The sequence below is a fragment of the Solea senegalensis genome, linkage group LG16 (genome assembly GCF_019176455.1).
Source record: "Solea senegalensis isolate Sse05_10M linkage group LG16, IFAPA_SoseM_1, whole genome shotgun sequence".
Lineage (NCBI taxonomy): Eukaryota > Metazoa > Chordata > Actinopteri > Pleuronectiformes > Soleidae > Solea > Solea senegalensis.
This window is the reverse complement of record NC_058036.1, coordinates 16,866,590-16,879,005: the sequence shown is the minus strand read 5'-3', so window position 1 is coordinate 16,879,005 and position 12,416 is coordinate 16,866,590.

Here is a 12,416-nt window from a genome sequence, read left to right as displayed (position 1 = left end):
GATTGCCTCTCGCTCTTCCTCCACCGCTGTGTCATTTATTCCTTAAAAAAAAAAGAAGCAAAGCAAAGCAGTGCTGCTGTGGCATTGGTTAAGTAGAGATGGCAGAGCCATGGCAAGGAGCTGGACAATTAGCCTGATTAAAACATTTTGCATAATAGATTTAGCCTGAGCTGCAACGGGCAGATCCTTTCTGTGTGTGTGTGTGTGTGTGTGTGTGCACATACTCTTCCCTACATAAACATTCAGGGTATTAAAAATGCACAGTTGGCCATGGTTTGATGTCAGTGAAAAGAGATCTATTTAGAAGTCATGGTGCATAGCTGTAGAAGCTTTGGTGTTTGGGCATAACAAATAGTTGTGGGTGAACTGGTCGTTGCTCACACAGACACACACACAAACATTTGCATGATTGTATCGGTGCTGCAGATGTGTGCACACATCTCGACATACAAATACAGATGCACAAGCCAACACAGTCCGTTTAAATATGTACACAAACTGTACATACAGGCGCACATACAGATGCAGAGAGTGTGCTGCTGCTGCTGCTGCTGCAGCGGTGCCGGCATGTTGTTTGCTTGCTCTGCATTGCAGTAATCGGCTCCGCTCTTCTCCTCTGCTCTCATCCACAGACAATCGCCGGTTCTCAATGGACAACGTCAGCAAGGGAAATACCTACAGATACAGCAGGAGAAAAAGACAGAGAGTGGGAGACACAGAGCGGGAGGGGGAAAGGTATAGGAAAGGAGCAAGGCGACTAAAAGAGGACAGGGGCAGATCTGAGGGAGGATGGGAGGGGATGAAAAGAAGATCAGGAAGAGGGTGTTTCCAGGCTTAAGGCTGCTGGAGGACTTGTTCATTTAGGAGGTTACAGTATAGGCAGAGTGAATTTGCAGTGGAGGTGTGAAACAGACACAGAGGCTGTGCTTGCCGTGGTGAATTCACGCTTTTCTGGCCGCCTTTTAAGTGTCTGCTCTCTCCGGCACGAGACGCCACCCACATTATCTCTGCAAAGACTGTGTCCATCAAACAGTAATGGGGCACAAGCAGGAAATGGCTAATGTTTGCATTTGAACCAGGACCAAAACCGTCACTTCCTGTCTCAAATGGAGATAAAGTTGTGGAAAAAAACCCAATTTATTTATAACAATACACAAAAAAAATGAACATCTCTCTCATCCTTACGACCTTCAGCCGGTCATATTTTGTCACCGGTCCAGATTAGAGGCCTGTGACTCATTGAGTCTTTGGCGAGGGAAGGAGAGTCTTACATGTGCTCTCTTTGTGACACGATGATGAGTTGACAGTAGGACGGTTAGACCCAGCACTGAAAAGTACTTTCAACTGAAAGTAGCTAAAGCCGTACGCTATATTTAGCACATTTGTGTCGTCATCGCGCTGTATTTGTGTATTGTCCGTGTTAGACAGTTTCCCTTTTGGCTGCATAAAATAAGGATTTGTTCTGTATTTGGAAGATAAAACGCATGTTGTTTATTGAACAGATAAACACACTTTGTTTCTTATACTTTCAATTATCAAACATGATTAGTCCACTAATGTGTGTGAGGGGAAAAAAGAACCCTCCTCCTCCTCCTCAGTCGTTACTACCCAAAAGAACACGGCCCCTTTTAATTGGTCGCCTGATTCCCTGTGAGTCCTGTGTATCATAGCAACAGAGACACGGCGAGATGTAAACTGCTCAGGTGATAATGAAATTATTATACATTTTTAAACTTTTACATTTTTGGTTGAAAATTTAAACAAAGTTGTAAAACAGTGAAACTGCATTTTGTGATAGCAGTGTTGTATAAAGAACCTAAAAGGGATACTTGAGTACAAGTATGTTACCAGAAAAAAAATTAAAATAAAGTAAAAGTTTTAAAGTATATGCCATTTACTGTACTTAAGTATCAGAAGTCATTTTCTGAAGTTTTAGAAGTAAAAGTTGTTTGTTTTTTTTAAAGTGAGTAGTTAGTATTGAGTCATGGTGGCTCAGTGGTAGAGCGAGTTGTCTTTCAACTGGAAGGTTGTGGGTTCAATTCCTGGCTCTGCTAGTCTACATGTGAGCAAAGACACTTAACCTCATGTTTCAGGGGCGGAAACACTAGTGTAAAGCAGCTCATCGAGACTAGAAAACCTTTATACAAATACAGACCATAATAGCAACTCGTCCTCTGATTTTCTTTGGTAAAAAGCAACAAAGACAGTTAAGAGGAAACGTAGTGGAGTGAAAGTAAAAGTTGCTCGAAATATAAATAACAAAGTAAAGTAGGGATGCGTCGGATGAATCTTGTACAAAGTATTATTGTACTTTTTGTTACTTTACAACACTGTGTGAAAGAGTGCAGTGCAGGGCAGTTGGTGGGCAATTATTTTCCCCAAGGGACCACATGAGAAAAGTGCTGAACTAAATTCTGCTCAATGTTCACTTCATCTCTTTATAAAAAGCACCAAATTGGATGGTTTTGGTGTAAATTGGGCAGCAAACAAACACACAAGAAACTATTCAACTATTCAATTATTACTGCTAATGTGTATGTAAAGTGCAGTATATTAGGTACATGGGGGGTAGTGCAATGTGTGTAAAGTGCAATACGTAAAGAGTATAACTGAGTTTTATTATCAAGAAACTGGCAACCTTAAATACTGGCTAATGTTGTTGTACAATGCTTAGCTATAAAGTAACCAGTGAGTTAATCACCCGATGATGTCAAAGACTTTGATTAATCGCTCACAAAAGGGTTCCCTTCTCACTGAGATGAAGATTCCCGCAGCGTCTCTTCATGTGACTTGACAGCACGACTCGTGTGTTGCCGCGAGGCAAAAATGGTGGCTACACCTCAGCGCTGGTCAGGTGTTACTATTATAGAAAGCGGATGTCTTTCACCGTGTCAGCCTGCCGTTCGGCTAAGCTGGTGTACAGACACTAAGATGGCCGGGGAAAGAACGGGGCCCAGCTGATGCTGGGAAAACATCACAGGAGTGATGAGCATGCAGCACTTTTCAAAGTGTGTGTGTGCGTGTGTGTGTGTGTGCAGTTACAGATGTGTTGGCTTTTGTAGGAATTATCAGAGGCAGGGGGAAAAAAAAAAGAAAATGGATGATTTCACCCGCATCTTAAGTCTCCATGCATCAGGGAGGTTTTGAGTTTCGTGCTGTAAGAAGACGCCATTCACATCAGATTTCTTGCTACATTCAGAACGTGTCTCCACTAATGGACAGTGAGTGGGGCCTTTGAAAGGAAATGTAGATGGCTTGGTGATCACTAAAAAGGAAAGGGAAAGGAAAAGGAAAATGGAAATGTGAGCTCACTGAGATGTCAGTATTATTATTTCTTCTTTTTCGCTTTCCTAAATCTCATCTCACCTTTCTCTTATTCTCCGCTAGAGTGAGAGAGCAGCAACACAAGCTACGGCGCCTTGGGATCGGTGTTTCTCAGAAAACAGCCACGAGACACTGTTGATCGCTCCATAAAGTCTGATTTGCAGACGTGTCTCCTGCTGTTTTCGACTCGTTTCCTCCAGGAGCGGAGGATTAGAGCCTACCTCAGCACTGGAATGCCTGGTGGCTGCTACTGCGCAGCTTCCCCTCACATCCTAAAATACCCCAGCTGGTGGTTTTAGTACAGAGAGGCAGTGGGCCACTCGACTGTCGACATGGCACTTCACTTATGATAAAGTTAAGTCAACCCTAATCTCCGCCCGTCGCCGTGTGTTGAACCATTTTGGAACAACGTGTTTATCTGGCTGGGAGGGAGCCAGGAGAAGGCACCCGTTCATGAAGATAACCTAAAATATCTCCTCTCCCTCCGCGTGCGGCGCGTTCAAACTGTGAGCATGATTGTGTTTGTGTGTCTGGATGCAGGGGCGTTGCAGTGATTTATGGGTGCTGTGCACAGAGGGGGAATTCTGGTCCCTCTCTGTTCTTTTTCATCACCAGAGTTATTGCATCACACGCGTAAACTCACCCGGCCGTGAGGCCAAGTTCACACTTTACACACTCACACATTTCCCTTTTCCCTGTTCAGGTGGAAACATGTTTCTTTTCCTTCTTTTTGGTGCAGTGATACTACGGCTGGGATTACTCACAAACAAATAGGGGATGAATAATTCATTGACCCTGCAATGAATAAACAAAATGCAGTATAATAGGTAAGGGTTATAATATTTACCTCATTGAAGCAGCTATTTATGATGCGATACCATACGATACCTGGGTTCCCGTGGATCCTTAAAAGGTCTAAAAACAAGGCATTAATTATCATTAAAAAGTATTAAAAAATCGCTCCTTCAAAAGTCTTGAAATTGTGAATACATAGAAAGTAGGCTTTTATGATTATTTTTCAAAATAATTGGTAGTAGTTAGATATTTTAACTTTTGCACTGGACCAAAAAGTCATGGTAAAATAAACAATTGGACAAAGTTGTCCCTAACTCATGCATTTTGGGCAGCTTTGTTGTTTTTGTTTATTGTAAAATTGGTCTTAAATAGAGACATTTAAAAGGTCTTAAAAAGTCTTGAATTGAACGTGCCTTAAGCTGTAGGAACCCCGGATACGATACGATACGACATGGGATATACTTTATTGTCCCCATGGGGCAAATTCATTTTGGTCTCTGCATACACGTGACAATAAATGATTAAATACATAAACAGAATGAAAAAAACATCACCTTTATAATGATCTATTTGCCCTGCACATAACAGAAGCAGAGGATTTCAAACACGACGAGCTCTGTCAAAACCACAGAGGAACCAGCAGCAGAAATACGATACCTGTGAGTAGTACAATTCATACATAAATCATGTATGAGATCAATGGACGGCGCAGCGCTTTAGAGGATGCTCATGAAATATGCTCCACTAAATGCCCCTCACAACGAGCACGTAACAACACAAACAAGATGTTTGCACTTCCCGTTTGAATAAACACAAATCCTTGAACGCGAACACTCATAAAACATACATTCAATTCCAGGGGCGCTGCTTAAAATCTCCTGTTTAACAGGCTCTCTACTTTTCCGTGTGCTCTCAGGTTTTGACGTTCTTACAGATGAACCAGCATCAACGCAGTCAATCCAAAAGAGCAGGATACAGACGTAATGAACAGGGCAGACAAATAAACCTTAACCACCAATATTTTCAAGATCTCAAACATGAACGCAAACACTTATGATTAAGTTGATATGTCAATGCTTTTTTTTACTTACTGTTTATTTAAAAAGACATTCAGTGCAACAATGCAGTATGGATATGGTCTCGTCTGGTGCTTCTTAATCAACCTATCAATCATAATGTAAAGTAAACAGGCTGCAAATATTGACAACAAAAAGGGTTATGTCTCCCACACCAAGCGTCTTTAGAGGTAATCAATATTTCCTTTTTTACACAAACAATGAATCAAATTGCTGTGTGTGATATGAAAAGGGTTATGGCCCACAGTTTGATTTACTCCTCGACATTGTTTCCAGCGAGGCTGCTCCTCTTTGGCACAGTGTCAATACGCTGCTGTCTCTCACAAGATACACAGTTGTTGTTGTTGTGGATACACACCAAAAAAAAAGCAAACCATCACTTACACCCCCAGAAAACCTCATCCAAATTTGCCCTTTACCTTTTTATGAGTTCTGCTGCTCACAGGAACAAAAACAAACACTGTCCAGCACCAAACGGGTAGGAAGACAACAACCAGTAAAACATGCGCTGGATATTGGACATCCATTCATCCGTTCATCTTGGCTGCCAGGAACACTTCAAAGCGCGTCTCACGTATCATGACACTTGATGTTTCTTGCGTTTTTATTTGTTTGCGGTTGTGATGATTCCCACTTATCCCCCCCCACGATTCACAAAAAACCAGAGCGGTGTGAAATGGAAGTGTAGAAATCATCATAAATACCACTTGGGGATGACAAAAGGCATTTTAGTTCAGACACTTCAGGGAGCCATGGCTCATCCCGGGGAGCTGCTGTTTATATGAAGACAGGCATCAGAAGAAGCTGTGCATCTGTGTGTGTGTGTGTGTTACTAAATAACAGACACTTGGTGTGTGCACGTGCCAGCTCTTTAGCCAGTGGAATGAATCAGATCCACTCTCAACTCTGTGTACCTCTCTCCAACAGAGGACTCATAAAAGAGAGCCTTACACGAAATCCATTATGCTTAATTCCCTAAATCCATAATACCCGCAGAGGTCTTAATCTTCATCCCATTCTTGTATAAATTAGCTTCCTCCTCTCTCTCTCTCTGGCAGACGGAGCTCGCCCAGTCAACACCGGATGTCTGGACCGCTGCACTTTCGAGTCGAATGCTTTCACAGCAACTACAAGAAACAACCGGATACTTTGGATGAGAGGAGTGACGGCGCTCGTGTTTGTGCTAGGATGTGGGCCGGAGCTGGTCACTTTAGTTCAGCACACGGGGCTGGAAACCGCTTTTCTAGGACTGAATAGCTCAAACAACATGCGGCATCCGCCCCGTTTCTCCGACCCACACAAAAACATTTCATTCGCTGTATCTGCGAAATCGCTGTTCCGTGCCGTAACCCCCGAGAACTTACTTTTTGCGTGGTTTTTGTACAGATTAGACTAAAGCTTTGTAAAAGTCTCCCTCGGCCTTCGTCCAAGAATGACGCAACTATTTCAGGTAATTGTTTTTCTCCCGTCGTCCGTTCACATTGGTTTGGGCAACGTGGTCCCGATGAAAAGTGTTTCTGCGGATGTGAAATACTCGAGAACACAATTATTTGCAGTCAAGTTAAGCCTTGAAACACAGAGCACTGCAGCATTACTATGTCTAAACGTACAGTGTATACAGAGGCCATAAGAATGTGCATTATAGAGTGTCTTGTATCCTTTTATTCAGCACAACCTGGACAAAATTCATTTTCACCAACTACATAAACAAACCTGAGCAAAGAGTACGCAAAATGTTTAAAAATCGCATTGAATTTGTGAAAATTTGTAAATACTAGGCTCGTTTTTATGAACAAAAAGCTCTATTTTTGTGACTTCTGCACAATTATTGAATGAAATTGATGGATCAGAACTTTGACTCAACAACACATAAGAAGACAGGGAAAAAAAATATTTTTTTAAAGCCTGCTTATGTCACCTATAACACACCCCCCCAGGATGTCCTTATAAGGAGTTATGCATTATTCCCCCAGCAAATTACCATGGGTGCACCTGTGGCACAGATCTACGTGAGCACTAAGGGTTAAGTTAAAAGGAACATATGTGATTTCAAGATTAATTGATGGAAGTTTATTTGTGATAAAAATGACACTTTCCGTGTGTTCAGATTTCAGTTTTCACTCTAAGAATTGACATTTGAGGGACGGTTTAAGGGAAAACAGATTTTAGCCACTAAACAAGAGGCTCGTCCAATAAAATTCATGTGTTTTAAATGGTGTTTTTCCGCTTGTAAACCACCGATTCATCACACCAAACTCCAAAGAGGAAAATCTGCTATTTTACAATCACGGCACACATGAGATGTTATTCCACCGCTGTCACCGTCAGTAAGTTCAAATATCTTGTTTCTCCCCTTGAGCTAAAAATGCAGATTTTCTCTATGGACTTTTGTGTGGCAGAGTGAGTGAGAACTAAATCTTTTGATAAGTGGCTAAAATCAGACGCAGCGTGGTTCAAGGGAGCCACAGTGTGCTCGGCGGCGCGCTTGGCGAGATCAGTGTTGGCAATGTTACCTCAAGCGATCTGCCGCTGTAACTTAAGAATGCACTTGGTCCTTTCAACTACCTACTGCGTCATCTCATCTCTCTGGGTCTCTTTATCTGGATTAAATATAAAAGTCCCGCACTGCAGCGAGTCAGCCACTTCAACAGGGGCCTTGTCCACTCGAATGAACTTTTTATTCCAGCGGAGAAGGCATGCGGGGAGAGAAAGTGACTTTTTTTTGTCAGGCTCAGATGTTTTTTTTTGGCCTCCAGTTTTTCTTTTGTTTGGGACATCTGTCAGAGGCCGTTCCCTCAAAAGTGGTTATGAGTGAAGTGTGTGTGTGTGTGTGTGTGTGAGAGATGGTGCATAACCGGGGACACACGGCAGCGTCAAACCAGGAAATAAAAAACAACTTTCCAAAGAGAATAATACAGCAGGAGGAGGAACCGACTTCTACCGAGGTCTCCTGGCATTTCTCTAGTGTGTCTAGTGTGTGTGTGTTTGCATGTGCCTGCATGTACAGGCGTCCCTGTGTGTGCTGGTTATGTACACATGCTTGTCCTGCAGCACTGGAATGACTCACACACACACACACACATGGATACAGAGTCCCATAATTAGTGCTGGGTCCTCATATTCCAAAGATTCTTCTCCACATTTCCAAAGAACACAATGTTTTGCTTCTCTCTTGTGCAACATTAATCAGGAGGGAATGGCTTTTAGTGTTTTTCAGCACATTTTAACCCCCCCCCCATCTTCCCTCTTTACTTCTTCTCCCTCACTCTTTTACCCCTCCCTCTCCTCCTAATCGCTCCCACATTCAAACGCCTCCCTCTGTAATTATTTCCTTCCCCCTGTCTTCCCCCATCTCCTTCCCCCTTCTTTTTAATATTATTTCTGCCTCCCTCACCATCCTTCTCCCACCTTTGTTACTTCTTATTTAATCTCCCTCCGTTTTTACTACACCACTGCCGCCGCCGCCGCATCATTCCTTCCCCTTTTCCTTTCCTCTCTCCTCTCTCTACCTTTGTTAAATGGGAGCAGTGACCCCATTACAAAGCGTCGGTGCCGCGCAGTGGAGGAGGAAGAGGAGGAGCAGGAGGAGAGGAGAGGATGGGAGGATGAATAGCATTCTGTGCGTCTGAATGGGATGATTAATGAGTGTTGCCTCCGGCGGGTGGTATCCCTGCTCCGGACCAGCAGGGACACCAGTGGGTCACCTCTGGTCACACTCGGCTTTGATACACACTGACAGAAAATAAAAGCCAGCACGTCCCGCAAACACTGAAAACATGTGCACACACACACACACACACACCTGTCACCGCTGACATTATCATTAACAATGGGGGGGGCCAATGGGGTCAAGGGCCACGATAGCAAATACAAGGCTGAAGAGGGACGTGTTCACAGTTCATAAGGCGATTGCTACAGTATGTGACTCACTGCTGCTGCTGCACTTCCTCCTAGTGCTAACTCTTTCCTGTCCACTTTCTAAAAAAAAGAAAAAGCATAATTGATTCAAAATTGACGGCTTTGTTTAATCCTGCCCGTGAATACTGAAACGATCGCAACAAGCCATTGCTGTCGACGGGGATTTATTCTCCAAATGATCTTTTCATCAATACAGTCATTGTTCAGTCCACTGGCGTTAAAGTCTAACCGCTACTGAAAGACTGAAAGTTACAGTGTTTTAAATTGTAATCCTTAAGATTATTTCCAAACCCACACCTCGACGTGTTTGACTTTTTCTGCAATAACCATCCGATGTCATTACATTCACTAACTGCTATAAAGGCTTTTATTGGAAGTAGTGGAGCCTGTCCGTGTGCTGGTTTCCAATTACCTAAGCACAAGAGTTTTTTTTTGGTAAAAAAAAAAAAAATAATATTGTAGTCCTGTGCAATTTCATCTACCGATAACAGCTTCGCCGTTTTCAATTTCCCTCCACAGTGTCAGAGCCGTGTTAAAATACTGCTAATCTAAATCAAACATACAGTGCAGCTGCTGCTTCACATTTAAAACAATGAGTGTGCAGAACGCGGGGAGTGTTTTGTTGTGAAACAACCTTGGAAGGGGAAAAAAAAAATTGTCTTGCAGTCATTGTGTAAGGGCATAAAAGTTATGTCTATGAGAAAGAGCAACTACAGTGTACTACTTACTTGATTTATAACATCAGTAAACATTTTCCTAACGAGTTTATGGTCTCAAATACTAGTTTCAGGTCTCACTTACGGGACACGATGTGATTGACCCCTCGTACGCTAGCGACTGTTGTTGTGAAGCCTCGAGTGTGGCGATCTGGTGCACTATTTTGAGGTTTTGTAGCCCCTTTTCCACTAGTGAGGCACGAAAATCAATTCCCTTCTATTAAAATAGAATTCCTCTTTGCAGCCAGTGGGGCCGCCCCCTGGTGGCCATTCAATATATTCTCACTTCCAGTTTGTCCTAAACTTGCAAACCACATGACGACATCTATAGTTTCATCGGACGCACAGTGAATGAGCTCTAAATCAGGCTCCACCTCTTATTTCTTCCAAATATGGTGACTCCTGGTTTGAAAAAACTGGTTTACGAAGGATTTAAGACTGAAGTTCACTGGGGGTGATGTCACAGTGGTTTATGATAATATTGCAGTTCTTAAACGATGGTTTCTCAAGCAGAATATGCCTCTGCACTTGCTATGGGTGTCACCATTCCAGCCAAAACCTGTCTCATCTCGTCCAATTTTTATTTCTATTTTTTTAAGCCTCAGATCATAATTGCTTTTGTAACACTGTTTATTTCTCCCCTGCAGGCAAACACACACTCCCCCACTCCATCACTTTCTGTCTAGTCCTGCTCCTCATTTTGAAAACCACAGGTTTCTGAAACTTTAAAAGTGTCACAGTTTTTCCCCAGCGCTTAAAGCGATGCCCTCAAAGTTGCAGGTTTTAGCCGAGAGAACATGGGAAAAATGCTCAATTAACAAAGATTGACACAGTCGTCAAAATCCTCAGATTCGAGGAAGGCAAAGTCAGACTAAATGACTGGAATAAACCTTTTGAGAAACTAGCTGATAATTAAGTGTTTTAACACCATAAAGCACTCAGGGCTGCGGTAAATTTTTTAAGGCTTTTAAAAGTGTTATTGTAATGAGAAGAGAGGAATTAGTGCGACGCCGTGGGTGTTTCAGAAAGGTGTAAAACCTTTTTTCTGGGAAATGCAGCGTTTGCCCTTCTTTCCTTTTTTTCATTTCCTCTCTCATTCCTTCACTCTGCAGGAAACCCTTCTTCTGGTTTCTCTCCCACTGTTCCCGCCTCTGTAGAAATGGCTCCCGTGTTACTTCAGCCACATGTGGACAGTTGATGGCAAGGAATGAGTTCCACTCATTCCCTCAATGATGAGAGACAATGGGAGACCGGGGGCACTGCTGATGTTGAAGACGCTGCACTCAATCATTACGGAAAATTATTATCATTATTATTATTATTATTATCATTATTATCATCATCATTATTATTATTATTATTAGGACGTCCAAATCCAGAGAAAATGCTCAGGCTGCTATTCAGCATCTCATGCATTTGCAATTATAAGGAAGATTATTTACTTCTTCTATAAGGCTGCAGATCCTCAATTGTTGAATCAAATAAATACGCAGCAAACTGCACCGCTGAGCAGAGTCAGCAGAGGAGATTGTGCTGCTCTGTTCAACTCATTCCAGCCCAGAAGGTTTTTTTTTTAAAATGTTACAATGTAAATGCAGCATTAGCACAGCCACAGCTCTGCATCCAAAGTCAGTCTGTGCCTTCTGTTATTCAAATAAAGGGCTGGTAACGGACCAGCACACACACACACACACACACACAGATTTTACAGTTGTCATGTGGGAGGTATAAGGCGAGTGCACCACAGTTCTCACCTGTTAAAATGTTTCCCTTTCTACCATCATTGCTTCATCACACATGACTTCCTCTGAGCTCTCTCCCCTCCTTCATTTCAGCCTCGCACAAAAAAAAACATTGAACCCTACAATCTCTCCATCTGCCTCGCTCTATTTGCCTCACTTGAAATCGTGTTTTCTCTCGCCTTCGCTCAAGATCAAACGGCGAATGAAAAGAGAAGAGAGGGAAAAAAAGCGCAGACTTTGACACTGAGCTCCACGAGTTTGCACTTGATCTTACGGGGTTAGCTCAGTGCAACCTCACTGGACTTTCATTTTCTTTCACTGGCCGCGCTAATCCAACGCCTGAGCACACATTCCGGTTTGCATTTTGGTTCGAGTCGGCGTTACACAAAACACAGCAACACACACTTCCTTTAACCCTTTAGTGATCACGCATTGGCGGCACGGATCTGTGCCGCAGGTGCACCCGTGGTAATAATACACAACTCCTTCTATGGACATCCTAGGTGTGCGTGTTTATCGGTCACATATTCAGGCTTTAAAAATCAGTTTTATGTGTGGTTGAGTCAAAGTTATGGTTCATTTTATATTAGGGAACACATATTCACCATTAACTAGGTGCTTCCTAACATGCATATAGGTAGCATACTAGCCCTTTAAGCACGTATTAATCAGGAAAAATCTTAATAGAGGTAGAATAAGGTTATGTGGAATAAGGTGTTAATACATGCTTAATAATGACTAATAAAGGGCTAGTATGCTATTTATGCATGCTAGTGAGCACCTAGTTAACGGTGAATATGTGTTCCCTAATCTAAAGTGTTACCCACATTTTTAGTAGTGATATA